At 46.5% G+C, this 26,840-nt stretch overlaps 1 long non-coding RNA gene across 2 annotated transcripts; it reads left to right on the forward strand.

Annotated features, from left to right (window-relative positions):
- Window positions 1-1,015: 1,015 nt before the first annotated feature.
- Window positions 1,016-25,191, forward strand: LOC135914512 (uncharacterized). Of its 2 annotated transcripts, XR_010568329.1 has the most exons (4): window positions 1,016-1,376; window positions 2,533-2,913; window positions 5,186-5,310; window positions 6,710-6,908. It is a non-coding gene; the product is annotated as an uncharacterized lncRNA (long non-coding RNA). The 2 variants fall into 2 exon arrangements; XR_010568330.1 differs by lacking the exons at window positions 5,186-5,310; window positions 6,710-6,908 and adding an exon at window positions 24,672-25,191.
- The last annotated feature ends 1,649 nt before the right edge of the window (window positions 25,192-26,840 follow it).

Raw genomic sequence — 26,840 nt, forward strand, 5'->3', positions numbered from 1 at the left:
GTTTGCAATAGATCCTTGGAAAATTACTCGGGAGTCACAAGCTCCCCTTGCACTTCACATTCCATCACTGCAAACACATGCAAGAAAAGCTGGCGCCCAAGCAGTACTTCGCCAGGCTAACCCAAGCGCGGCAAGGTTTAGCCTCGCAATGGCGTGGTCTGGACGCAAAAGGTCGATAAAATCGCAACAAGGTCACCAACCTTCACGAGTAGGGTGTCTACGGGATCGCCACAAGTTGACAATTCCGTTGGCACAAATACTCGAACTGGGCTCAAATTAAATCACCAAAATCATTTTCAGAAGCGGGAGCCGGACTTCACCGCTTACTCTGTTGTATTGCCAAAGCTGTTATTATTGTAGCCGCAGAAAAAGAATCATACCCACAAAAAAATTCACCAAATAAAATGAAAATAACGCAAAGTAATTAAAGAAACGATAAACAAGCTATAGAATCAAAGCGCAATTTTGTGAAGCATAATAAACAAAAACATATGCTCAGTGATTACGTCATCATTTATTTTCAACTCCCTTCTTTGTCCTCTTCTACTTAACAAAGGTAAAGACTGGGACAAATAAGTATATATAGTCCTGAAACATCGACTCTCTCACCAGAGCCATGACCGAGTTTGGACAACCACCGCAGGGGCTCGGTAGGGGGCGGGTTAGAGTAAAGCAATGCCCGCCACCGGTGGCACCTGTCGCCCAGGTTGGCTCCGATCCCGGGGGTCAAGGCGAGAACCCTACTCACTGGCCGAGCCGTGATTGGTTGGCTGGTGGGCTCGGTTGGAAACAGTGCCACTTTTTTTTCGCTTGAACAACTTTTATTTGCCCTAAATATTTGAGATTGCTCATAGCTTAGCATTCTTGCAGTGCCTATTTTTTTTACACCGTGTTTAACTTGTGGGGTATTAAAGGAGTTTAAAGGTGCTTCCTTTTTGTCACAACTTGCCAGAAAACGTTGAAGAGTGCAATCGCGATCTTCCGTAGTGGGTGTGTGCTGTAATTGAGGCTCGACAGCCACATCGGGGGTGTGGTCTTTGCGCTCTTTTGCCCTGCTGGTCGCCATTGGCCTAAGCTTGATCCTCAGAAGTGGATCGTTGGTGGCATATAGCTTTGCTACATCCTGTACACCAAGCTTCAAAACGTCGCTGTGTGCCCCCCATCTTTGTGCAATATTCTTTCCGTCAACGTAAGACTGAATTCTGCAAGAAAGCAAGATAACACTTCCCAAAAAAAAGCAGTTATCGTCGCCACGCATGCTGCAGGGCAGTGGAGACCACACGCGGCTCGGACACATCAGTTGGCACGCCACGCCGGTCCAAACTTTCCGACCAAATGGGAGAGAGTGCGTACTTGACGAGAAGCCCGATTTTCTGGTGAGTGCAGCGTGTTTGAACTTGTACAAAATGCAGTAGTCGTGTCCCGATTTTGATTCTTGCTGCACTCGTGTTATAACTGATCTTCCCTAAAGTATAGTATAAACGTCCTGGTATAGGTGTGCGTTGCATCGCCGTTCCTCTTTCTCTGGTCCTCCTACTTTAGATTGCAAACGACTCCGGACACATGGTTCAATGTATATCACTACATTGCGTCGAAGATATCGTTAGGTTGTTCTGTTTGATTGAACATCCAACCGCAAGACAACGAAAGACGATGTAATCTGAAGAACAGGCAAAGACCAGAACTTACATTGAAAATGTTAACATGTTGAAGTAAGGAAACAAACGTGCAGAAACACGAAAGAAGTGTAAAAAAATTAAATACCAATAAAAACATGAGTTGCTATCGCGTATGCTGCATGCCCATGCATCCTGAACAACGACGCATTTGTGCGATACATTCATGCTTTCAAGTGTTAAGCCTTCCCGCTTCATCTGAACTCTTTATGGTGGAAGGGTTAAACTTGCGCACTTTTGTGGCCGTGGCCGGGGCCCTGCAAAAGAAGTGCTTCAATATCATGTCGTGGTTTCAGCACGTGCGACACCAGATTTATTCACCGTGAATAAGCTGATCCGTAAATAAATCCATCTTTTGTTCTTTGTTAGGTGACATCTCTACCTCAGGGCCCACCCATACTCCATCTCCAACACGCATGTGACATTTGACGCACCTCATTGCGGCTGCAATCGCGATTGAGCCTACCCTAATTTTTTTTATTTTAGAACTGATAGTTCGCGTACATATGGTTAACGTATGCTAAAAAAAAGTGTGAGCCCGACGTCCGTGCAATACACTCCCATGTTGTCGCCTATAGACTATGAACACGCTGAACCTCTTTCCCAGACATCCAAAACATGCTTTCGTTACCAATTGTACAAACGGAGCCAGTAATTGCTAACGCTGGCACAAATATCATCCGGCTTTACTTTCCCCACCGACACTGGAAGGGCCTGCTCGATACCACAAAAGACGTTCATTCCAACAGAACCATCTAACCAGAACCAAAGAGCAGAACTGGAAACTAAAATGGTTGGGTCCGGCAGCAAGCTAGCGATGGCCCGTGCTAACGTACCACGCTTATTCCTGGTGCAGTTTCTCGGACTTTGGAGATTGCAGCTTCTGCAGCCTTGCAGCATTCGCGCCCCGTGCCCCGAATCTGTCGCCAGGCTAAGTCCCGGCGCAAAACTTCCGGTATACGGCGCCTTGCGGTGGAGCCAGTGGGACGTCCTGGGCTTCAGATCACCGGCTCACTGACAGCAGCACATCCCGGTCTGCTCAATTTGTACACTGCCGCCGACTATATCTGCAAGCATCATGGCATTCACTCAATCATCTGAACACCGGAACCTCCCCTGTGCATTCTGCGCAAGCGTGGAATTCTGGTTAAAAGCTACACCCGAGCAACCCGCCCTTCAGTCCAGCAACAAGCTATCTATGGCCCGTGCTTACGTTCCACGCTTCCTCCGGGTGCAGGTAACAAACTTTTATTCCCTTTACACAAAGCCTAGTAGCCACCTTGCACTCTCTGTGTTGCCGAGCCCACGGCGCTCTTGTTCCATTGTGTGTGAGTGTGAGCCAATGCTGTTAAAGCTTCTCATGCTAGCTGGTGATATCAAATCAAACTCCGGCCCTGACAAAGAGATTCTTAATGTTTTCAAAGAACTGCAACCTGGCCAGAAGATAAAGCTTGAACAACTAAAGTCTATTGAAAAAAACCTGATTGACCATGATAAAACGTTCAGTGAAATTAAGGCACGGTTAGACGAAATTCAGACCACCTGTTCTGGTATCGACGACATGCAGATTGAATCGGCCGAACTTCATGAGATAAGCACTGAAAACACGGCACAGATAGGTATACTGTCTGCCCGGATAAACGATGCTGAAAACAGGTCTAGAAGAAATAACCTTGTTTTTCTCAACATCGCTGATAAACCAAGATAATCATTGCCTGATTCTGAGAAAATAATTTTTGCGCATGGTAAACAATATTTAGATGTACAAATAGAACCGCCTGATAGTGAGCGTGCACATCGCATTGGGTCTTTCCAAATTGGGAAAGTGAAGGCCTATAATTGTGAGGTTCGCTCACTTTTAAAGCAGAGATCTTGTCCTTCCTTCGGCTCAGAAGGTCTAAGATATGTGCAATGCCGTTGCATAAGATCTGGCCCCAAGCACGCGCCTTGTCCAGAAACACCTCATCGAGTTTGGAAGGGCCGGTAAGCTGCAGTACGAGTTGCGACATAAAACGCTTACCACAGGCGAAAAAACCTAGTACTTCGACCACACTTTTAACCAGGTCATTGAGGAACGCCTTTAGCCATCATTGAGACCAAATTGTAGACGACATACACGGAACGATCAGCGTTTATCATTCCTGCTGGCTAACATTCAAAGTATTCTTGCCGAGCGTGATGCACTTTGCAGTCTCATAGGCTCAACTTATTGCGATGTTTTACTACTAACAGAAACATGGCTCAACAAATCAATCGATGATAGCGAAATTATCCCTTACCTCTCGCATTTAGACATTTTTCGGAAAAATAGATCCGATAACTAACGCGGTAGGGGTGTATTAATCGCCATTCAAGTTGTTCACTTGTAAACCTCTCTTCACAATTGGAAATGATTTGCATTCGATGCATTGCTACAAAACGCACATTTTGATTGGTATTTGCTATTGGTCTCCCCGTACCGACAGTTCTTTCACACCTTTACTTCATGAACACTCAAATATGTTAACAAAACATATCCTAACAGTCCTGTCCTTCTGACTGACGATATTATTTTCCAACAATGATTGGTCCAATCCTGCATCTACATTATCTATAAGCAGCCCCGCTAGCGATATCCTAAACACGTCGATAACATTCGGCTTAACGCAGCTCGTCACTGACTCAGCACGTGTTACTGCTTTCTCGTACAACCTTTTAGATCTCGTATTAACAACTCACCCTGATAACTTTACCCCTGCCCCCTTATTGCGCGGTTTGAGCGACAACCTGACAGTACACATTTCGTTTCATTGCGATGTGCTGAAGAAGCAAAGAAAAATCGAGAAACACTTACGCTGTATGATAAAGTGGACTATGTCAGCATGAACCGAGAATTATCTGAGTACTTCGATACGTTCGTCGCTAACTTTCCACTAAATTTTCTCTAGTCGAACTGGCTGCTTTTCAAAGCAGAGATGCATCGCCTTATACGTCTGTAGACCCGCACCATTACAATAACAGAAAGAACAACATTCCCATGGTTCAATGTATCCTTCAAACGGCAGAATAATAAGAAAAAAGGGCTGTTTCTTCCATATGGCAGAAGTAATATGCAGCCGAGAAAGCATATGACAAGTTAACCTCGAAAACTCAACACAACCTTGTTTCTACAACTTTACCAGCTATGCTACAAACTAATCCGAAGTGATTTTGGAAACTATTCATCCTAATCAACGGAATGAGATATCGCTTATCAATAGCTCCAGATTTCCGATCCCTGAGACTGAGGTCGCTGATCTTCTTAACACAACATTTGGTTCGACATTTCCTAATGAATTACGTGACGGCTTGTCAGATCAACCATACTTCGCATATCCGCTCATGCAAAATGTCCCATTCAATCCCATCAGCATTGTCAAAGTAATTGAATCATTGAAGAATTCGCCATCTACTGCAGTAGACGGTATCAATGCCGAAGTTAAAAAAATACTAAACATGTGCGTAGCCTGTTTTTATCACTCATATTCCAGGAATCACTTAACAGCGCTTCAATTCCACATGACTGGCAGGAGGGCAAGGTCATCACAGTCTTCAAGAAAGAAAGCCGCTGTCATCACCGAGTAACTGCCGCCCTATTGCCATAACAGCGTGTCTGGTAAAATAATGTAACACGTTTGATACTCGCCTATTGCTAACTTTCTAACATCCGTCAATTTTTTTCACCCAAGTCAACCCGGTTTCCACAAAAATTATTACTGTGACACTCAACTTCCTCTCATCTTGCACGACTTACATTTAAACCTATATCGTGACATGCCGACTAACACAATATTTTCACATTTTGAAAAAGCGTTCGATAAGGTCACACATGGTCACCTCTTAATGAAGTTATCCCATCTTGACATTCATTCTTGTGTTCTAAGCTTGGTTTCGAGGGTTTTTAACTAACCGTCAGTAGTTCGTATACGCTTACTCACACTCTTCAACCTTAACACCCGTGCTTTCAGGCGTTCCTGAAGGTACCGTACTTGGTCCCCTCCTTTTCTTAATATACATCAATTGCCTGCCCTTTCTTCTCATATCCGACGCTTTGCAGATGATTGTGTGGTTTACCGAGCAGGTACTAACCCCATCGACCATTTGATGTTACAAAATGACCTATCGCGCTAACAAAACTGGTGTAAAATTTGGCTCACGTCATTAAATGTAGCTAAAGGTATGTTAATGTCTATTCATCCTCGTCCTAATTATGATTTCCCTAATTATAGCATCAATAACACTGAGATTCCAACAATTGATTCATTCAAACATCTTCGTCTGTATATCTCGCTTGACTAAACTTGGGCCTGTCATGTTAGCCACATAATAAGTTCTGCTAATCGTACTCTAGGTTATCTACAACGTAACCTTTTCCTCGCTCCTCCCTCTAATAAACAATTTGCTTTTCTAACCTTCGTGTGACCCAAGCTGGAGTATGCCGATGCTATTTTTGACACCCACCACAAAATAACGTTAGTAACGCCCTCGAGTCGGTTCAGAACCACGCGACACGATTTATTCTGTCAACTTGTTCGTTCAATTTGAGCATCTCAGTACTAAAAGCCTAAATAAACTTAAATTCTCTAGCCTAATAATAATATTTGGGGTTTTACGTGCCAAAACAACTTTCTGATTATGAGGCACGCCGTAGTGGAGGACTCCGGAAATTTTGACCACCTGGGGTTCTTTAACGTGCACCTAAATCTAAGCACACGAGTGTTTTCGCATTTCGCCCCCATCGAAATGCGGCCGCAGTGGCCGGGATTCGACACCGCGACCTCGTGCTCAGCAGCCCAACACCATAGCCACTGAGCAACCACGGCGGGTCTTCTCTAGCCTCATGCCATAGAATAGGAAGTCTTAACCGTTTTAATAATTTTATCATTCTTTGCTTTTCGACAACCCGCACATAAAAAGAGCAAATCGCATTGCCCGTACCAGTCACCCTAACACAGTATATCCCCCATAAGCCCATACCGTGACTTTTAAGCAAGCATTCTTTCTGCACACTACAGGAGACTGGAATGGCCTGCCCACCGAAGTTGCCAGTATCACGGACCCACTTGCATTCATGCGATTTATGTAAAATATCCGTTTTTAATTTTTGGTATCTATCTTTGTCACTAACCCCCCACTCCTTCATGTAATGTCTGAACAAGAGACCTTTGAGGAAATAATAAATAAATGAATAAATTTATATTTGAGACTTTTTCACATCTACTGATTTTTTTCTTCGTACATTGAGAAACTGAGCAATAGTAGCCAGCGCTGAGCGCGGTTTTCTGTTTAGCCAGTGAAATGTTGCTCTCGGCTAAGCACCGGCGAAGACATGCGCCTTGGGAATATTTATTTTTTTTATTTTATTTATTTATATTTTATTTGTTATAAGAGTACCGAACGCGCCGTTACGGACGAGAGTGGTTGCAGACAAATAAAAGCAGGATGACAAACAGTTTCATCAATACACAATATTTTGCCAGCAGTAATAGAAATAATAATTAGGGGACGCAAGCGGCTTGCGTCCGCAAAGCTGGGGTCACGGCACTGCGCATGCGAAGACACAGACATAAGGTGCTGCGCATGCGCCGTACCATGGCCCCTAGTTCTTGCGTACGCAAGCCGCTTGAGTTCCCTAGTTTAGGGTTCTTGCGGTTTGCGTACTTAAGAACTAGGCGCCACGGTACTAAGCATATGCGCAGACACAGACTTATGTGTCTGCGCATGCGCTGTACCGTGGCCCCTAGTTCTGGCGGACCCAAGCCGCTTGCGTCCCCCAACAGTGGTGCTAAACACGAACCAATACAGATGCCCTTCTCTTGTAAGTTTGTCAGTCGTCAAAAATAACGCTACTTTTAAGATAACCTTGCAATAACGTCCAAAAATTGTCAGAGCTAAGACCAATGGCGTTTCAAAAATCCTATTCGCGACGTGCTTCAATGCGTGCTTTGATGGCAACAAACTATTGGCTATACGAAAGAGCATAAAATGATTCTTATATATCTACAGAAAAGCCAGAAGCAATGTTATGGCTAACAAGAAAAAAAAAACTGATGATATCGGCAGAGTTAGTACCTAGAAAAAGGTCACCGATTTCCTTGAGGCAATTCAATAAACGTCGGCTAATCTCGAGTTGCCAAATGCCAAGTTCACTAACAATAGCTCGTAAAAGGAGTATCTGGTTTGTTCGTTTTTCCACTAAAAAACATAGTGAGCGAGTCGTTTTTGCATTTTTCTATGCTTCATTGCAGTTTCTTTATGTTGTTGTCTTAGCAGAAACGAATAGAATATTTCCTCATGCGTGATTAACTGTCCGGACTTTTTGCAGGCGAAATTCTATAGTTAACGGCAATGACCGCTTTTTCTTTAAAAGTACCTTTAGGCGAAAAAATGAAGACGCCATCTTTGTCTGCTTGCAGCAGGCACAGGCCTTTCTCCTTGAAGTAGGTTACAATACGCTGAACTGAGCACTATTTATCCCCACAATTGCGAATCGCAGAGAGAGAGAGAGAGAAACTTTATTGTACTTGTAAAAATTTGAAGGAGGGGTGGTCGGACCATCTCAGTCCAGGGCCCCACTGGCCTCTGCCGCCTGCCTGACCTGGCTAATTAAGGACTTTTGTCCTGCCAGGTCGGAGCGGGCGAGCTGTGCCTCCCACTGCTCCATTGTCCTACTGGTGTTTGGCCTATGAGGGTGCTTAGTGCACTCCCAAGTTATGTGCATTAGGGTAGGTATGCCACCGCACCAAGGACAGTTGGCCCTATAACGAGTGGGATACATGGCGTTTAGCAATTTTAAATGGGGGAACACCCCGGTCTGTATTTTACGCCAATCGGCGGCCTCTTCCCCGTTAAGTTGTGGGTGAGGCGGCGGGTATTTTCTTCGGACTCCACGCTGATGAGCAAGGATGTCTTTGGCATTTAAATTGGTGGAATTTTGTGAGGGGTAGTGCGGGTGGTTGGGGTGGTTGGGGTTAGAAGAGGACGCCGTCGCTCGGTTAGTGAAACCTCGACCTAACGCGTTAGCCTTTTCGTTCCCCTGTACCCCCGCGTGGCCCGGGCACCAGAGTAGGCGATGATGGTGGGTGAAGGATTTGGGGATTATCGCGAGGCTAGTCGCATCGCAGAACTTTTCCGGAGAGAATTGGCGCCCTCAAGTAAACAGTTTTTAGCTGTTCCGCTTCCGCTTTTGCCGCCATACTTCTATACAGTGCAGCTTGTTCATGCGCTGTTATTTTCGGTTCCAGTCCGTATTTGGGTCCTTTTCGAAGCACGCGGCTGTCATCCGGGATCTGGGCGTCGTCCAAAACATGTAGCCGTGAACGCGAAATGTTAGAGGCTTACGAAATCCAAATCACTGGTCTAGCCAGCGTGGGTCAAACTAGCTGTTACGCTTTATGATTCGTAATTGAGATTGCTAAGCAATAAGAAGTCATAACAATGCCTTTGGCTGACTCGAGTCCTTTGCGTGTTTTATGCGTTTGCGCATATGTATATTTGTTTATATATAGGATGCTCTGTTTCCAGAATAAATAGTTGTAAATGTAGCGAGCGCTCGTGTTTCCTTTTCTTTCGACTATCGCTGTTTTCTTTTTTTTTCGAGTTTCTTGCGATAAAAAGCATCGCGTCAAGTAAACAGCAACTCGCCAAAAAAATGGTTATACTCTCTTACAATAGTTCCTTAAATACACAGATTTCTGCGGAGAAAATGTATGTAACAGACACCTAACCAAAAGAAAGAAAACAAAGCAACGAACATCTGGAACGATAAAACGCCTTACACGCTGCAACAATGTACGAGAGACATGAATACATGTTCGTTACGTGCCGCCAAATCAGAAGAAAGATGTATGTAAAATTTTGGCGACTAACACCGACGCCACCAAACTTAGCTGGAAGACTATAGAACTGCAGGGCTCGGCAAACCTGCAGAAATACTGACAAGCTCCACAGCCTTCCTTTGTCTTATCAGCGCATGAGAAGTAATTGCAGATAGGTTTTATTGTTTTGATAACCACGAGTATCTCTTCTTTAACGAAATAAGCTTCAGTTATTATAGCACAAGGTAATATTGGAAGCAGAAGTGCCTACTTCTAGTCTAGCACTGATTGCATAGCCTTAATTTTTGTCATCTCTACTTCATACCCCCGATCATCTTTTTTGTGGTTTAGCTTCAGCCTACTCCTAAATCTAACACGATTCCAGTAATGGTGAGGGCATGAAGCCAAGAAACCACGAATAGTACAAAAACGAAGAAGCCAACCTGCTAACCATGGTTAGGCAAGTAAAATAAGTTTAATGTATAATGCTTCAAGAACGTGAATAAAAAGTAAATCCTTAATAAACCAACACCTCACTGGTGCGCCTACACAACTGCCGTCCGAGTGTGACACCTTCGGTGCATTGCAACGTACAAGTGACTCAAGGTACTCGGTTATTGGCACAAAAACAAAAGTTGTGCTGCTTCCTTCAGTGCCCATTGTATGTTTATTGATGTTGTAACAATTCGAATTCAGTTCTTTGTTAATTAATAATATGCATGCTCGGAGCTTTAGAATAAGGCAGTTATTAAGGCGTTGATTTCATCGGACTAGGAGCACCGCAGCGGCGACAGTCTAGGCGTATAGCACGGACTCCGAGCGCGAGCGGCGTTCACGAGCAAAAGCGCTGAAGAGGACGACCCACTATACCGTTCCAATCCTTGTGTGTACACAGTTTACAGAAATACAAATTAGTTAACACTCATTGCATGCGTCGTTTACATAAGTTCTGTTTTGTGATTTCTATGGGACTGTCTATATTTCTGCAGGTAACTGTAGATATTTCAATCGCTTCTTCCATCGATTTGTGCGTAAAGATAGGTCGCAGGACCAACTACACGGTGAATAAATTTATCTTGTGTTCTCAGAAAACAATTGAGGCTTCATTTCCACTGTTCGTTGCTATATGCGAAGGTTCAGGTATACCCGGTACTTCGGCGTACACAGACGCAGTTTCTATACATATGCGAAGACGTGGGATCGTTCCCCACCCGCGGCAAGTTGTTTTTTTCATCCACTGTCATTTCCATTTCCACGTAGGCCAAAGTGAATTCATACTGCTCAGTCTCAGATTCTGTACACACGCGAAGCCGCCAATCAGGCAAAGCTCTCCACAAAGTGACGTCCCCATTGTTGTGTTGTTGTTGTTCACGTCCCCACTGCTGCTTCAATCCACAACGGAAGTTGGGAACTACCTGTTCTTGCTTTTCTTTTCTGCCAAATTAAGACAAGGACCCTGTGCTTGTGGTGTGAGGGTAGAGACGATGAAGGATCCAACCAAGAACGGTATCACAGAAAGAACACAAAAAAGCACTAAAGAACTTTCCTGAACCAGAAGAAAGCTAACAGAGGGCCCGACTTTTATTAGTAATATCATAAAGAGTCAAGGACACCAAGGGCAGCATAGGGAATATTACTTGCACTTATTAATTGAAATAAAGAAATGATAAATTATTGGAAAATAAGTGGTTGAAAATACAAATGCCAGGATCTGGGGCATGAATGCACGTCTTCGCATTGCACGTTTCGTGCTCTTACCAAGTCAGCCGTTTTCTCATCCTATTTCTGAAGTGCTTGTCGGTTTCCTATGATATGGCTAATAAAAATTGGGCCCTCAGTTTCTCTTCAAACCGTTCGTTAGATAGCGAGGCTTCGAATCTGACAGCATTAATGGCATCTTGTCCAGAGAGTCGATGCTTCGTGCTATCCGTGGTCCAAGGCATCAGTTGCGACGACCTTCCCCAACGGCATTCTAAGACACAGTCACCGCAGTGATGCCCCTGTTTCCAACCACAGCTTGACTCCGCGGTCGTCGCGCCAGTACCGCTCTCCCTCGCCGTGGCAACATTCATTGTCATCACCACCGCCGGGAAACTAGCCGGCGTTGCCAATGGAGGTGAGCTCGCCTGAAAAAATACGACACATACGCCTCTGCCGCTTACGACGTTGCGAAAGACAGTGCAAACGTTAATCAACTGTGTATCTATAATGCCCTCGGTGAACACTGGCGCAATAATGCATGTTATGAGCCTTTCTTTCAAGAAGAGCGTTTGTCGTAAAGCAGTGTTTGGACAATCATGTTCGATATTGCGCTGTACCCGACGAGATGCTTCGTTTCGTTGCTGTTTTGGCTGCGGATGTTTTAATGGCTCAGAATGGTTTATTAAATCACTTTGTAGTTCTTGAGCGGTGCACGCGTAAAATTATCCTGGACATGGACTTGATGCAAACACGCTGGGCAGCTGTTGATTGCGGTAGTAATGAGCTTTCTCTCAACAGCGTCTTTGTTTGACGAATCGTTGATGAATGACCACGACACCATACATTTCCTGTTGTTGACGGTGTGGCACTTCCTCCGTGGTTGCTAGCCATCGCTGCACTTGACACTGGCGGCTCATTTGACGCCACGGTTCTACCACCCACCGATTTCTCTGCTTAGAAGGACACATTGGTGCCAAGTAGCGTTGTGTCCGCGATCAAGCAAACCACGCCGTTGCAGGCACTAAACTGTTCTGTTGTACCTATGCTACTCCCCTACCACATGAAACTCCCGTTCTTCGAAGACGACACCTACAGTTTTTTAATGGTCGTCAGTAAAGAAATTAATTTCTCAAATTAATAATCTATATGCCCACTTGAACCAAGAATTAATGAACATGGTCAACAAGTCTCTGTCTTCGCGTCAACGTGGTGACTTGGTACAAATGCTATCCCAACATTCTTCCCTGTTTGAACTCTTCCAAGTTGAAAACTGTAGCACTCGTCCACCTGCGCGCGCTCGCAATCGGATTCATACCTCCTGAGCTCACCCTATCGTACAGAAACCTTATCGAGACGTTTCCTAGGAATGGAAGATTATTGCTGAGAAACCGCAAGAGATGTAAACGAAAAATGTCATCCAAGATTCGTCGTGCCTGATGGCAACGCCAGTTTTACTGGTGGAGAAAAAAAGATGGCCCTTGAAGGTTTTGCATTGATTACGGGAACTTAAACGCAGTCACAAAGATATGTACCCGCTCTCGCGAATCTGCATTCTGCCGCTACGCATTTACGATACGCACTCGATTTACGATTGGGAGATTCCAGATACCTATACAATGCGCCGACAAAGAGAAGACCGCGTTTGCGACATAGGACGGTTTGTCAGAATCTAGCGTTGTGTCGTCCGAGCTTCCTTCGTTACGCGTCCTCCCCCTTTGAAAGATTCACGGACGCAATTCTTCGCGAACTAAAGTGGGAGATATATGTCTGTGCTACCTCGAATGATGTTTTCATTTTCAGCCGTACATTTGTTGAGCATAACGCCCGCTTTATCCAGGTTTCGGATTGCGTGGAGAAAGCTGGCTTGATTTTGAACTCTAAAACTGCCGCTTTCTTAAGTGCCATACTTTCATTCTCGGTCACATAGCGAGCAAGGATGGCATCTGACTTGACTCAAGGAAGACTGAGGTAGTCAGCATCTTTAAGCCACCGTACACTGCACGAGAGGTCCGTTGTTTTCTCGGATTATGCTCGCATTTCCGCCGCTTTCTTTCTAGGTTCGCTGTCATTGTGCGTCCATTCAGGCGTCCGTTGCGAAAACATGTACTAGTTCGGTCAACTCACGATACCATTTACGTCGGATTCTATCCTGGCTCACTTCGACCCTTCTTCAACCCACCATCCATAGTAACGCCAGTTGGGTAGGCTTAGGACCAGTGCTCGTACAACGAATCAATTACGCAGAACGCGTTGTTACTTATGCTAGTCGTTGTCTCAGCGATTCTGACTTAAAAACGCTGTCATGGAGCAAACGAGAAGAGAGGGGGTTAACCGAGGGTCCAGATTTTTATTAGTCATATCATAAGAAACCAAGAAACACTGACACCAAGGACAACATAGGGGAAATAACTTGTGCTTAATAAACGAAATAAAGAAACGATAAATTAATGGAAATTAAAGTGGATGGAAAAACAACTTGCCGCAGGTGGGAACCGAACCCACAACTTTCGCATTTCGCGTGCGATGCTCTACCAATTGAGCTACCGCGGCGCTGTTTCCCCATCCACTTTGTTGGGTATTTATCTGTACTAGTAGAACCCTGGGAGTGTTAGCCAGCGTCACCACTCACAGACCTTGGTGGCGGAGGTTGTGGGTTCGGTTCCCACCTGCGGCTAGTTGTTTTTTCATCTACTTTACTTTCCATAAATTTATCGTTTCCGTATTTCATTTATTAAGCACAATAATTTCCCCTATGTTGTCCTTGGTGTCAGTGTTTGTTGGCTTCTTATGACTAAGAAAAATCTGGACCCTTGGTTAACCACCTCTCTTCTCGTTTATTACATAACGAGGGTCTCGAATCCGGCAACATTGATGCCTTCAGGTTGCTATGTGTGTTTATTGACCAGTTGCCTTCACCCAAAAAGATCACGTTCTCGTGACGCCTGCAGCAGAAAGGGTGTTCCACGTCCGCCGCCAAGGTCTGTGAGTGGTGGCGCTGGCTAACACTCCCAGGGTTCTACTAGTACACATAAATACCCAAGAAAGTGGATGGGGAAACAGCGCCGCGGTACCTCAATTCGTAGAGCATCGGACGCGAAATTCGAAGGTTGTGGGTTCGGTTCGTACCTGCGGCAAGTTGTTTTTTCATCCACTTTAATTTCCATTAATTTATCGATTCCTTATCTTATTTATTAAGCACAAGTAAATTCCCCGATGTTGTTCTTGGTGTCAGTGTTTGTTGGCTTCTTATGATATTGTTACGCATGACGAAAACGAAGACCAGTGAACGTGCTTGCGGTCCCGGGTGGAGGAAGGAAGAAGAGGACGACGCTCAGTGGATAAACCAGCTGACCGCTCTTGCGCTCACCTCCGCGACTTCAAGTAAACGGTCCCCTTCATCCGTAAGGGTTACAAACGGTCTCCTTCGCACGCAACAAAGTGGTGGAGGTGCCGGGGTAACGCTCCCAACAACGGAACCATCACTGCCGCAGCTTCGTCGAAGCCGTCGACTTGCCGGCCTCCCGCCATCAGCCGTGACCATCTTCGACATGCCAGAAGAAGGAGCCACCCCGAGGGCAGCGCCTAGCAGTCCACTGCCATACTACCGAGTTCCACCCACCTTCGGAGGCAAAGCGGGGGAAGATGCCGACGAGTGGCTCGTCCACTATAAACGAGTGAGCAAATCCAACGGGTGGGATGCAACCGCTCAGCTCACCAATGTGGTGTTCTCCCTGACCGATACCGCCCTCGTGTGGTATGAGAACCACGAGGACGCGCTTACGACGTGGGAACATTTTGTGGACGAGCTAAAGGCTTGTTTTGGGGACTCAGTCGCCAAAAAGAAGCGTGCGGAGCAGACACTGTCTCAACGGGCGCAGCTACCAGGTGAGACATGCACAACATATATCGAAGAAGTATTAAAGCTGTGCAAGGTGGTCAGTGCTCGCATGTCAGAAGAAGATAAAGTCGTACATTTGCTGAAAGGAGTGGCTGAGGATGTATACAATTTTCTAATTGGAAAGGAGAGCCTCAGTTCTGTGTCTGACGTCATTCGGCACTGCAGGACTTTTGAAACGCTCAAGATGCGTCGGATTGCGCCAAAGTTTGGTCGATTGGCAAACGTGACGACGGTTGCCAGTGTGGACACGAGTCCCTGCCTCGACCTTCCTTCCACCATCCGACAGATCGTCCGCGAGGAACTTTCCCGCCGCGAGGAGTTGTATTCAACTGCTGACCACCATGGCCTGTACACGTCACGTGAGGCTATGACGACGCCACATTCGGCCCCTTGGCAACCGATGGTTACCGCAGCGGCCGTAGAGTACAGCGCAGCCCCACAGCCGAGGATGACAACACGCCCTCCGACTCCGCGCTATGACCAACGCGCTCAACGTACGCCTACTCGACGCCCGATGTATCGTCGTGACACACGCCACGAACCAACCCACTACACGCGGGAAAATGATAATATCCGCTTCATCGACGAACAACCAAGGTTTCGACCTCTCCCGGTGTGTTATTCCTGTGGTGTCCCGGGTCATATATCGCGGTTTTGCAACCAGCGTATGACTACGTGGTATGGCCAGCCCTCAGAGTTTTCTCGGCCCTCCGAACGGTCACACGGTGCCCCGTGGCCAGCACACGTATCATCTGGCGACGAGTATTGGCCGAGAAGCTCCCGGAATCGCTCCCCGGCATCTGACAGGAGTTTGACACCCCCACCGCAACGTCGTGCTCCCCGTTCTCCCTCACCGCGGCATCGCACCACGTCCCCTTCGTCACCGGAAAACTAGCTAGCGCGGCCGATGGAGGTGAGGTCGCTGGAGACGTGCTACTGACAGAACTACCTCCTGTATTGATGCTGAAAAACAAAGTGCGCGTGCTTGTAGATAATGTCCCTGTGATGGCTCTGGTGGACACAGGCGCAACAATTTCCGTCATGAGTGTCTCGTTTAAACACGTGTTAGGGCGAAAGGTTTTGTTTAAATGGGACGAAGATTCAAAGTTCTGTGGAGTGAGTGGTGAGCCATTGCGACCTATTGGCGTGTGTAGTGCTGACGTATTTTTGGGAGGCCATGTTATTACGACAGAGTTTGTAATTATTCCTCGGTCGACTCATGATGTTATTCTCGGCATGGACTTCTTGCGGGAGTGTGGTGCTACTGTCGACTGCCGCACAGGAAAAGTATTCTTAAGTGGTAGGATTCCACCAGGACTCCTGGAGAACCCTGTAGATCGCGAAACTGCACTGTGTGTTTGTGGTGATACGGTCATACCTGCATCATCTACAGTTTGCGTTCCCGTTGTCTGTTGCGGCGCCGATTCCGACTGCTTCGAAGCTACCGTAGAACCGATGCACTTTAACTGTATGAAGAAGAATGTGTTAGTGCCACATTGTGTGGTGTCGATCAAAGGTGGACGCACTGGCTTATGGACCGTAAACTGTTCTAAGGAGCCCGTTATGCTATCAGATGGCATGAAATTAGCCTTCGCCAGGGAACACGCGTCCTTATCAGTGGCTGAACTTACAGATGTGCGGGAAGAACCTGATGGCCACAGTTCGGAAACGGCCCTTTTGTCGATGGTAAATAAATCGCTCAGCACGAGTGAACGCCGAACGTTAGTGGGTGTGCTTTCGAAGCACGTTTCGGTATTCGACTTTGCGCAGAAGGACAATATACCTGCAATCCCTGCGTCTCGGACGCGCCATACCATCAACACGGGTTCGGCAAATCCGATTAGACAAAAGCCATATCGTGTTTCACCATCAGAGCGCCAGATTATCAACGAACAAGTGCAAGAAATGATTAAAAAGGGAGTCGTACAAGAGTCAGCAAGTCCGTGGGCAGCTCCAGTGATTCTTGTTAAAAAAAAAGATGGATCTTGGAGATTTTGCGTCGACTATCGCCGTTTGAATGCTGTAACAAAAAAGGACGTGTACCCACTCCCACGTATTGATGACGCAATAGACTGCCTTCATTCCGCCTCTTACTTTTCCTCAGTAGATTTACGATCCGGCTATTGGCAAATTCCGATGCATCCTGACGACAAGGAGAAGACTGCCTTTGTAACCCCTGACGGGCTCTTCGAATTTAATGTGATGCCATTTGGATTGTGCAACGCTCCGGCTACTTTCGAGAGATTTATGGACACTGTATTGCGTGGCTTGAAGTGGAACATCTGCATGTGCTACCTCGACGACGTCGTCATCTTTGGCCGCACCTTCAGCGAACACAACTCGCGTCTGGATATTGTCCTGAACTGCATCAGAAACGCTGGTCTAGTGTTAAACTCTAAGAAATGCCACTTCGGAGACCGCCAAACCCTTGTGCTTGGGCACATCGTCGACAAGGATGGCATCCGCCCTGATCCCCAGAAAACAGCAGCCGTTGAAGCGTTCAGTGCACCGCGCTGTGTCAAGGAGCTCCGTAGTTTTCTGGGGCTTTGTTCCTATTTCCGCCGATTTATTCCTAAATTCGCCGATGTTGCGTATCCGCTGACATGCCTGCTACGGAAGGACACCCCCTTTGAGTGGACTCCGGAGTGTGACTCTTCTTTTCGTCAGTTGAAGTTCCTGCTGACGTCACGACCGGTTCTTCAACACTTCAGTCCTTCAGCTCCGACAGAACTCCATACAGATGCCAGTGGCATAGGTATTGGTGCCGTCCTAGTTCAACGCTACGGTGACCGCGAACACGTGATCGCATATGCAAGCCGCCCATTAAGTAGGCCCGAGCAGAATTACACTGTGACGGAACAAGAATGCCTCGCGGTAATATTTGCGGTTCAGCGGTTTCGTTCTTACCTGTATGGACGCCCCTTTACAGTGGTCACCGACCACCACTCATTATGTTGGCTTGTGAATCTTCGTGACCCTTGTGGCCGCCTTGCGCGCTGGGCGCTCCGACTGCAAGAATACAGCTTCACCGTCTCTTATAAGAGTGGTCGACGACACGCTGATGCGGACTGTCTCTCGCGTATGCCACTTAGTACTACGGACTGTGACGCCGACGACTTCGATCACCTCGTGGCTTCTGTGTCGCCGCGTTTTCCAGACGTCGACTGCTTCAAAACCGAACAGCGAAAAGACGGTAAATTAACACCGCTCTTCACCGCTACGACCGCCTCGACGACAGCAAACCATTTCTGTGTACGTGATGGACTCCTCTATAAGAAGAACTTTTCCAGCACTGGCGCACGTTTTCTCCTAGTGGTGCCGGAGAGCCTTCGCACAGCGATTCTGAGTGCTATGCACGACGACCCTACGTCTGGCCATCTAGGTTCGGCGAGGACGCTCTACCGGATTCAGGAACGCATTTATTGGCCTGGAATGCGACAATCTGTTGAGACGTATGTGGCCAGCTGCATGCAGTGTCAGCGCCACAAACGGCCATCTACTGCTCCAGCAGGTCTTCTGCAGCCGATCCCGCCTCCAAGCACGCCTTTCCAACAAGTGGGCATTTACTTCGTAGGCCCATTTCCAAAATCAGCCAAGGGAAACCGTTGGATAGTTGTTTGCGTCGACTACCTCACACGCTACTGCGAGACGGCGGCAGTGCCCTCCGCAACTGCCACTGACGTTTCAACATTCCTGCTGCAATATGTGATCCTGCGACATGGTCCGCCTCGCGCGATCATCAGCGACCGTGGACGACAATTCACAGCAGACGTCGTAGAGGAGCTGCTTCGTTTGTGTGATTCCCACTTGCGTCACTCGACACCATACCATACACAAACGAATGGGCTTACGGAGCGCACCAACCGAACAATTGTAAACATGCTATCTATGTACGTGTCATCCGACCACAAGAACTGGGATGACGTACTGCCTTTTATCACGTACGCGTTCAACACCGCCAAGCACGAGACCACCGGCTATAGCCCTTTCTTCCTGCTGTACGCACGGCCACCCCGGTACTCAATCGACACTGTTTTCCCCTTTTGCAGTCACGAAAATCCCACTGTCGCCGAGACTCTCTGCCTCGCCGAAGAAGCTCGTCGTATTGCTCGTTTGCGCACTTTGGCATCGCAGGACAGATCGAAAGCACGCTACGACATTCGCCACCGTCCGGTAACCTATCGCCCTGGTGATTTAGTCTGGCTGTGGACTCCAGTAAGGAAACGCGGGTTATGCCAAAAGCTTTTGGCCACCTACGATGGACCGTTTGTGATTATTGACAGACTCACGGAAGTAACGTATAACATAGCTCGCCTCACGGCGAGTGGTAGAAGAGCTGCCAAGACACAAGTGGTCCATGTCGCCCGCTTGAAATTGTACACGTCAAGACACATGGATTGACTCGCCCGGCGGGCTTCGTCTGCGACGAGAGGAATGTTACGCATGACGAAAACGAAGACCAGTGAACGTGCTTGCGGTCCCGGGTGGAGGAAGGAAGAAGAGGACGACGCTCAGTGGATAAACCAGCTGACCGCTCTTGCGCTCACCTCCGCGACTTCAAGTAAACGGTCCCCTTCATCCGTAAGGGTTACAAACGGTCTCCTTCGCACGCAACAATATGTAATGCAGCAAGAATGTCCTAGGTATACTGGCACGAAATACATTTCGGGAAAAGGGAAAGAAGAAAGAAGGCATACTGAAGCGCGAAATGTATTTTTCGCTAAATGTACTTCGTGCAACAGTCAAGTATACCTAGGAAATCTAAGCACCAACTTGCCCTAAGAACAAGTCCTTGAGCAAGTATATCTTGTGGCAGTTTTCCTGTTCAGAAATTGGGCTTTGATAATTACGGTCGCGCATTCAAGATCATCACCGACCAGCATTCTTTATACTTCATTGTAATTCATTGAGATGCGTCTTTTCGTTTGGCAAGATCAGATTTACGACTTCAAGAATGACTTCCTTGTAACTTACAATAGTGACCACCGTCGAACCGACGCCGACTGCCTTTTTCGCGTGCCACTAGTGATGACACACTGCGATGAAAACGGCTTCGATGGCTGCATGTAACTCTCCTGCAGACTGGGATGGCTTGAAGGTCGCTTGCGACGTGGCCTTCATTCAAAGCTTAACACAAATTTCTCTGTTGTGTGATGCATCTGCGGCAAGTAAAAGTGCCCCTTGACACGCTGCAGTGTGCGGTCGAATCACAAACGTATGTCGCTTCGTCATGCATGCCTGGTAGCACGTCACTTCGAAGACTTTCTGCCACAGCGAGACGAAAGCGAGCCCCAGTGGCGAAGTAGTTGGTTTTACAAAGTAAGCCATCGCGCATAGAGAACCTGCCACTAACTTTGGTAGTGTGATGCGCGAAAAAAGATGTTGCAAGCTCAGGTCGTTACGCAGTTGCTGCTGGAAAACGGTAGCAATATTAGGCTGCATAGACTCTTTCATCGCATTTTCCGCTGCTGACTCGATAAGTCGGGACGATTTAGCTTAATTTATTGCACGCTGCTTCGCAGTAACGTCAGAATATGCAAAGGACCTAACCTACACAACTGCAACAGCCTCTCTCCGTGAATATCCTCGCCTCTGCAATAAGTTGGGTATACAATAATTTCAGGAGCTATTGCCGAGCGTTTCGATAAAGCTGCTGGATAGCTTAATCCAAAAAGACAGGGCTTTTACAGCGATGTTGTGACCTCATTGGAGGGATCACATTCGCCATGGGCGTACCAGCATGAATTTAGGTCCCAACCTCCAGCACTAAAGCCAGAACGGGAACAGCTACGATAAAGAACGGAACTGGGAACGAAAGGTTTAAATCTGAAAATGAGCGGCTACACTATCTTTCCGATGGGCAGAAGATACCAGCAAACCTAGCGATAATGACACAGTGGTACATTTTTTAACAGTCTTCGAGGTGGTTATGTCAGTATAAAGCTAAGACGCAAAAGCAGGCACTTTAAAGAAAGCCTATCTTGGGGTTGACACGCCACGTCGCAAATGTTGCTTTCGTACATAATAAATGTGGCGGGACAAAACGCTCACCGGAACACATGCAAATGGGGCACATTCCAAGGCCTGCTATAAAGGTTCGATCTTCTGATGACATACGCACCATACCACATCTTCCGAAATTAACGGACATTGCTTACCATCTGGAATTTAAATGTCATTAACTTGAGCTCCGCCTGGAAAACTTCTCAGTTGTTCAGCACAAAAATCCCCGCTCGACGACTCCAGTGCCCCAGTAATGTCGCTAACGCTGCTACAGAAGAACGATGCCGAGGTCAAATCATTACGCTAGTAGGAGTGCTAACCAAGAACTGGGCCCTTTCCCACGACACAATTTATAGGTCAGCGCTGGCTTGATCGCCTGAAGAGGCATGACAGATTCAAGCTAAACAATTCACATAAGAGGCCTAATCAACCAAAACTCACGCAAACATTCGTTGAATGGGTTCTCTCAGCTGAGGCTTTCTATGTTGTTGCTGTTGTATTGCCAAAGCTGTTGTTATTGTAGTCGCAGAAAATGGATCACACCCACAAATGAATTAACCAAATAGAAGGATATAAAAATGACGTAATGTAATTAAGAGGCAATAAGCAAGCAATAGAATCACAGCATATTGTTGTGGGGCATAAAAAACAAAGAAAAAAGATGCTTAGTGATTACATCTTCAGTTATTTTCAACTCTTTTCTTTGTCCTCTTCTACTTGGCAAAGCTAAAGACTAGAACAGATAGGCCATGTCACCGCTTATTTTCAACTCTTCTTTGTCCTCTTTGGTTGATCAAGCTAAACACTGGGATTGAGAAGCATATATATAACTGCAACATCAACTCTCTCACCAGAGCCATGACCGAGTTTGGACAACCACCGCAGGGGCTCGGTAGGAGGCGGGTTAGAGTAAAGCAATGCCCGCCACTGGTGGCACCTGTCGCCCAGGTTGGCTCCGATCCCAAGGGTCAAGGCTAGAACCTTACTCACTGGCCGAGCCGTGATTGGTTGGCTGGTGGGCTCGGTTCGGAACAGTGCCACTTTATTTTTCGCTTGAACAATTTTATTTGCCCTCAATATTTGAAATTGCTCATAGCTTAGCATTCTCGCAGTGCCTTTTTTTACACCGTGTTTGACTTGGTGGGTTTCAAAGGAGTTTAATGGTGCTTCCTTTGCGAGAGCATAGCCAATTTAATCATCCGTCCGTCGCCCTCACCCCACCTGCATTTCGCGAATCTCTTTTACAACTTGCCAAAAAACGTTCAAGAATGCAATCGCGATCTTCCGTAGTGGGTGTGTGCTGTAGTTGAGGCTCGACAGCAATTATTCTTATTTTTACTATTATTGTCTTATACCGGTTTTCTTCTAATTATTTTCTTTTTCTCCAAACACAAAACATTCACTTTTAAACTCCAATGCTCAAATGGTTTACTCCCTTGTTGTTATTATTATTTTTATGCACCTAATTGAACCACCCGATTCTTGGCCAATCCCCCCATTGTGGGTATGTGCCACGGCCACTCATGACAACAACAACAACAACATCGGGGGTGTGGTCTTTGCGCTGTCTGGTCCTGCCGGTCGCCATTGGCCCAAGCTTGATCCTCATCAGTGGATCGCTGGTGGCATATAGCTCTGCTACAGCTTTACACCAAGCTTCGAAACGCCGCTGTGTGCCCTCAATCTTTGTAAACATTCGTTCCGTCAACATAAGACTGCCTTCTGCAAGAAAGCAAGTTCACACTTTTTCACAAACCGGTTATTGTCACCACGCATGCTGCAGGGCAGTGGAGACCACACGCGGCTCGGACACGTCAGTTGGCACGCCACGCCGGTCAAAACTTTCCGACCAAATGGGAGCGGGTGCGAAATCCACGTGAAGCCCGATTTTCCGTTGACTGCAGCGCGTTTAAAGCTGTACAAAATGCAGTAGTCGTGTCCTGATTTTGATTTTTGCTGCACTCGTGTTATAACTGATCTTCCCTAAAGTATAGTATAAACGTCTTGGTCTAAGTGTGCGTTGCATCGCCATTCCTCTTTCTCTGGTCCTCCTACTTTAGACTGCAAACGACTCCGGACACATGGTTGAATGCATATAGCTACATTGCGTTAAATATTGGGCTAGGTTGTTCGGGTTGATAGAACATCCAACCGCGAGACAATGAATGAAGATACAATTTAAAGAACAGACAAGAACTAGAACTGACATTGAAAATGTATACATATTGAAGTAAGGAAACAAAAGTGCAGAAACACGAAAGAATTGTAACAAAAACAAAATACCAATAAAAAACATAACTTGCTATCGTGTATACTACATGCCCATGCATCCTGAACAACGACAGATTTGTGCGATACATTCATGCTTTCAAGTGTTATGCCTTCCTGCTTCATCTGATCTCCTTATGGTGGCAAGGTTAAACTGCCGCAATATTTGTTCGTTTCGCTGAGATCGCGCTTCTAGAGGAGATGATTTTCAAACTCTCGCCTCTAGTAACATTTGCCATAAATAAGAAAAACAACTTCAATTCATTACCCTCGAGATGAAATTCTTGTAGTTGGCCCATGCCTGCCCGGCGTGGCAAATCCTGTTTCCTTGGCGAATACTTATTTGCTTCTTTGTTACAAAATGCACCTCCTTTACAGATGCTATCCATGGGATTTATGAAAAGCATCGTACTGACTGCATGGTTACTTGAGTTCGCACTACGTATCATAACACCCTCCAAACGAAGCGGGCCCACCACGAAAAAGGAGCGAGCACAATTGCGAAATTGGACCTCAAGACCTCTACTAGCTGTAGCATATATTCGGCAGACCAGTCGTGATGGCTTAGTGGTTTTGGCGTTTCGCTACAAAGCCCGAGGGCACCGGTTCGAAATGCGAAAAACTGGTCTACCATGCGAATGCTGCCCGCTAAAATATCCACGATAGTCCGAATTAGCTCGGACTCCACCCCGCTACGGAGTTCTTCATAATCGTGTCGTGTTTTCGGTGCGTGCGAACCCAGATTTTTTCACCATGAATTAGCTGATCCGTAAATAAATCAAACGTTTGTGCTTCTTAGGCCACTTCTGTACCTCAGTGCCCGTCCATACTCCATCTCCAGCACGCATGTGAAATTTTACGCACCTCATTGCGGCTGCGATCCCAATCGAGCCTACCCGATTTTTTTTCTATTAGAACTGATAGTTCGTGTACCTCTGGTTAACCTATGCAAAAGAAAAAAACGTGTGAGCCAAACATCCGTACATTACTCTCCCATGTTGGCGTTCACACACTATGAACACGCTAAACTTCTTTCCCAAACGTCCAAAACGTGATTTTGTTACCAGTTGTACAAACGGAACCAGTCATTGCAAAAGCAGGCGCAAATTTTCAGCGAACTTTACTTTCCCCACCGACACTGGAAGGGCCTGCTCGAAACGACAACAAAAGTCTATTCTAACAGAACCATCTAACCCGAACCCAAGAGCAGAAATGAAAATTAAAATGGGTGTGCCCGGCAACAAGCTAGCGACGGCCTGTGCTAACGTTCCACTCTTATTCCTGGTGCAGTTCCTCGGACTTATGAGCTTGCAGCTTCTGGAGCCTTGAGCTTTCGCGCCCCATGCCCAGAATCTGTCGCCAGGTGAAGTCCAGACGCAGAACTTCTGGTCTACGGGCGTAATGCGGTGGAGCCAGTGGAGCCGTCCTGGGCTTCAGATCACCGGCTCACTGACAGCAGATCGCTGTCCGCGTACTTTGTACACGGCCGCCGACTATATCTACAAGTATCGTGGCATTCACTCAGTCATCTGGATACCGGAGCTTCCCTTGTGCATTCTGCGCATGCGTGGAATTCTGTTAAAACGCAACGCCCCAGCAACGCGCCCCTCAGTGGGTCCGGCAGCAAGCTAGCGATAGCCCTTGCTAACGTTCCACGCTTCCTGCTGGGGCAGGTAACGAACTCTTATTGCCTTTACGCAAATCCTAGTAGCCACCGTGCACTCTTTGTGCTGCCGGACCCACGGCGCTTTTCTTTGATTGTCTGTGAATGTGCACAAATGCAATTAAAGCTCCTCATGCTACCTGGTGATATCGAATCTATCCCCTGTCCTGACAAAGAAATTCTTAATGTTTTGAAAGAACTGCAATCTGGACAGACGGTAATGCTTGAACAACTAAAGTCTATTAAAAAAACTAGTTGATCATGATAAAACGTTCAGTGAAATTAAAGCATGGCTAGACATAATTGAGACAGTCTGTGCTGGTATCGACGACATGCAGATTGAATTGGGCAAACTTCATGAGATAAGCACTCAAAATGCGGCACATATGGGTGTACTGTCTTCCCGGATAAACGATGCTGAAAGTAGATGTAGAAGAAATACCCTCGTTTTGCACAGCGTCCCTGATAAACCAAAAGAATTATGGTGTGTTTCTCAGAAAATCATTTTTGCACATTGTAAACCCTATTTACATGTACAAATAGAACCGCGTGATATTCAGCGTGCACATCGCATTGGGTCTTTCCAGATTGGAAAGTGCAGGGCTATAATTGTGAGGTTCACCATCTTTAAAAGAACGCATCTTGTCCTTTCTTCGGCTCGGAAGTTTAGAGATACGTGGTATGCCATTGCACCGGATCTCTCCCCAAGCACGCGCCTTGCCTAGAAACGCCTCATCAGGTTTGAAAGGGCCCGTAAACTACGGTACAAGTTGCGGCATGAAAAGCTTATCGTAGGTGAAAAAACCTACTACTTCGACCACACTCATAACCAGATCATTGCGGAACGCCTTTAGCCATCACTCAGACCAAATTGTAGACCACATCCACGGAACTCTCCGCCTTGATCATTCCTGCTCGCTAACATTCGAAGTGTTGTTCCCAAGCGCGATGCACTGTGCAGTGTAATAGGCTCATCTTCTTGCGATGTTTTACTACTAACAGAAACATGACTTAACAGATCAATCGATGTTACCGAAATTCTCCCTTACCTCTGTCATTCTGACATCTTTCGAAAAGATAGACCCGATAACTCACGCGGTGGGGGTGTATTAATCGCCACTAAGCGGCACCTGCATTGTTCGCTCGTAAGCCTCTCTTCACAAATGGAAATGATTTGGATACGATGCATTGCTACACACCTGCACATTCTGATTGGTATTTGCTATCGGTCTCCTAGTACCGACAGTTCTTTCACACGTTTACTTCATGAAGCCTTAAATACGTTAATAAAAACATATCCTAACAGTCCTGTCCTTCTGTTTGGCGATTTTATTTTTCCATCAATTGATAGGTCCGATCCTGCCTTTGCATTATCTATAAGCAGCCCCGCTAGCGATTTCCTAAACACGTGTATAACATTCGCCTTAACGCAGCTCGTCACTGACTCAGCACGTTTTACTGCTCCCTCGTACAACGTTTTACATCTTGTATTAACAACTCACCCTGATAAATTTACCACTGTCACCTTATTGCGCGGTTTGAGCGACCACCTGACAGTAGATACGTCGTTTCATTGCAACGTACTGACGAAACAAAAAATCGAGAAACACTTACACTCTATGGTAGAGGCGACTATGTAAGCGTGAACCGAGAATTATCTGAGTAATTCGATACGTTCGTAACGTTCCACTAAGTTCTGTCGAGTCAGACTGGCTGCTTTTCAAAGCAGAGATGCATTGCCTCGTACGTCTATACAACACCACCATTCCAATAAGAGAAAGAACAACATCACCATG

Source organism: Dermacentor albipictus, chromosome 8 (assembly GCF_038994185.2).
Source record: "Dermacentor albipictus isolate Rhodes 1998 colony chromosome 8, USDA_Dalb.pri_finalv2, whole genome shotgun sequence".
NCBI classification, from domain to species: domain Eukaryota; kingdom Metazoa; phylum Arthropoda; class Arachnida; order Ixodida; family Ixodidae; genus Dermacentor; species Dermacentor albipictus.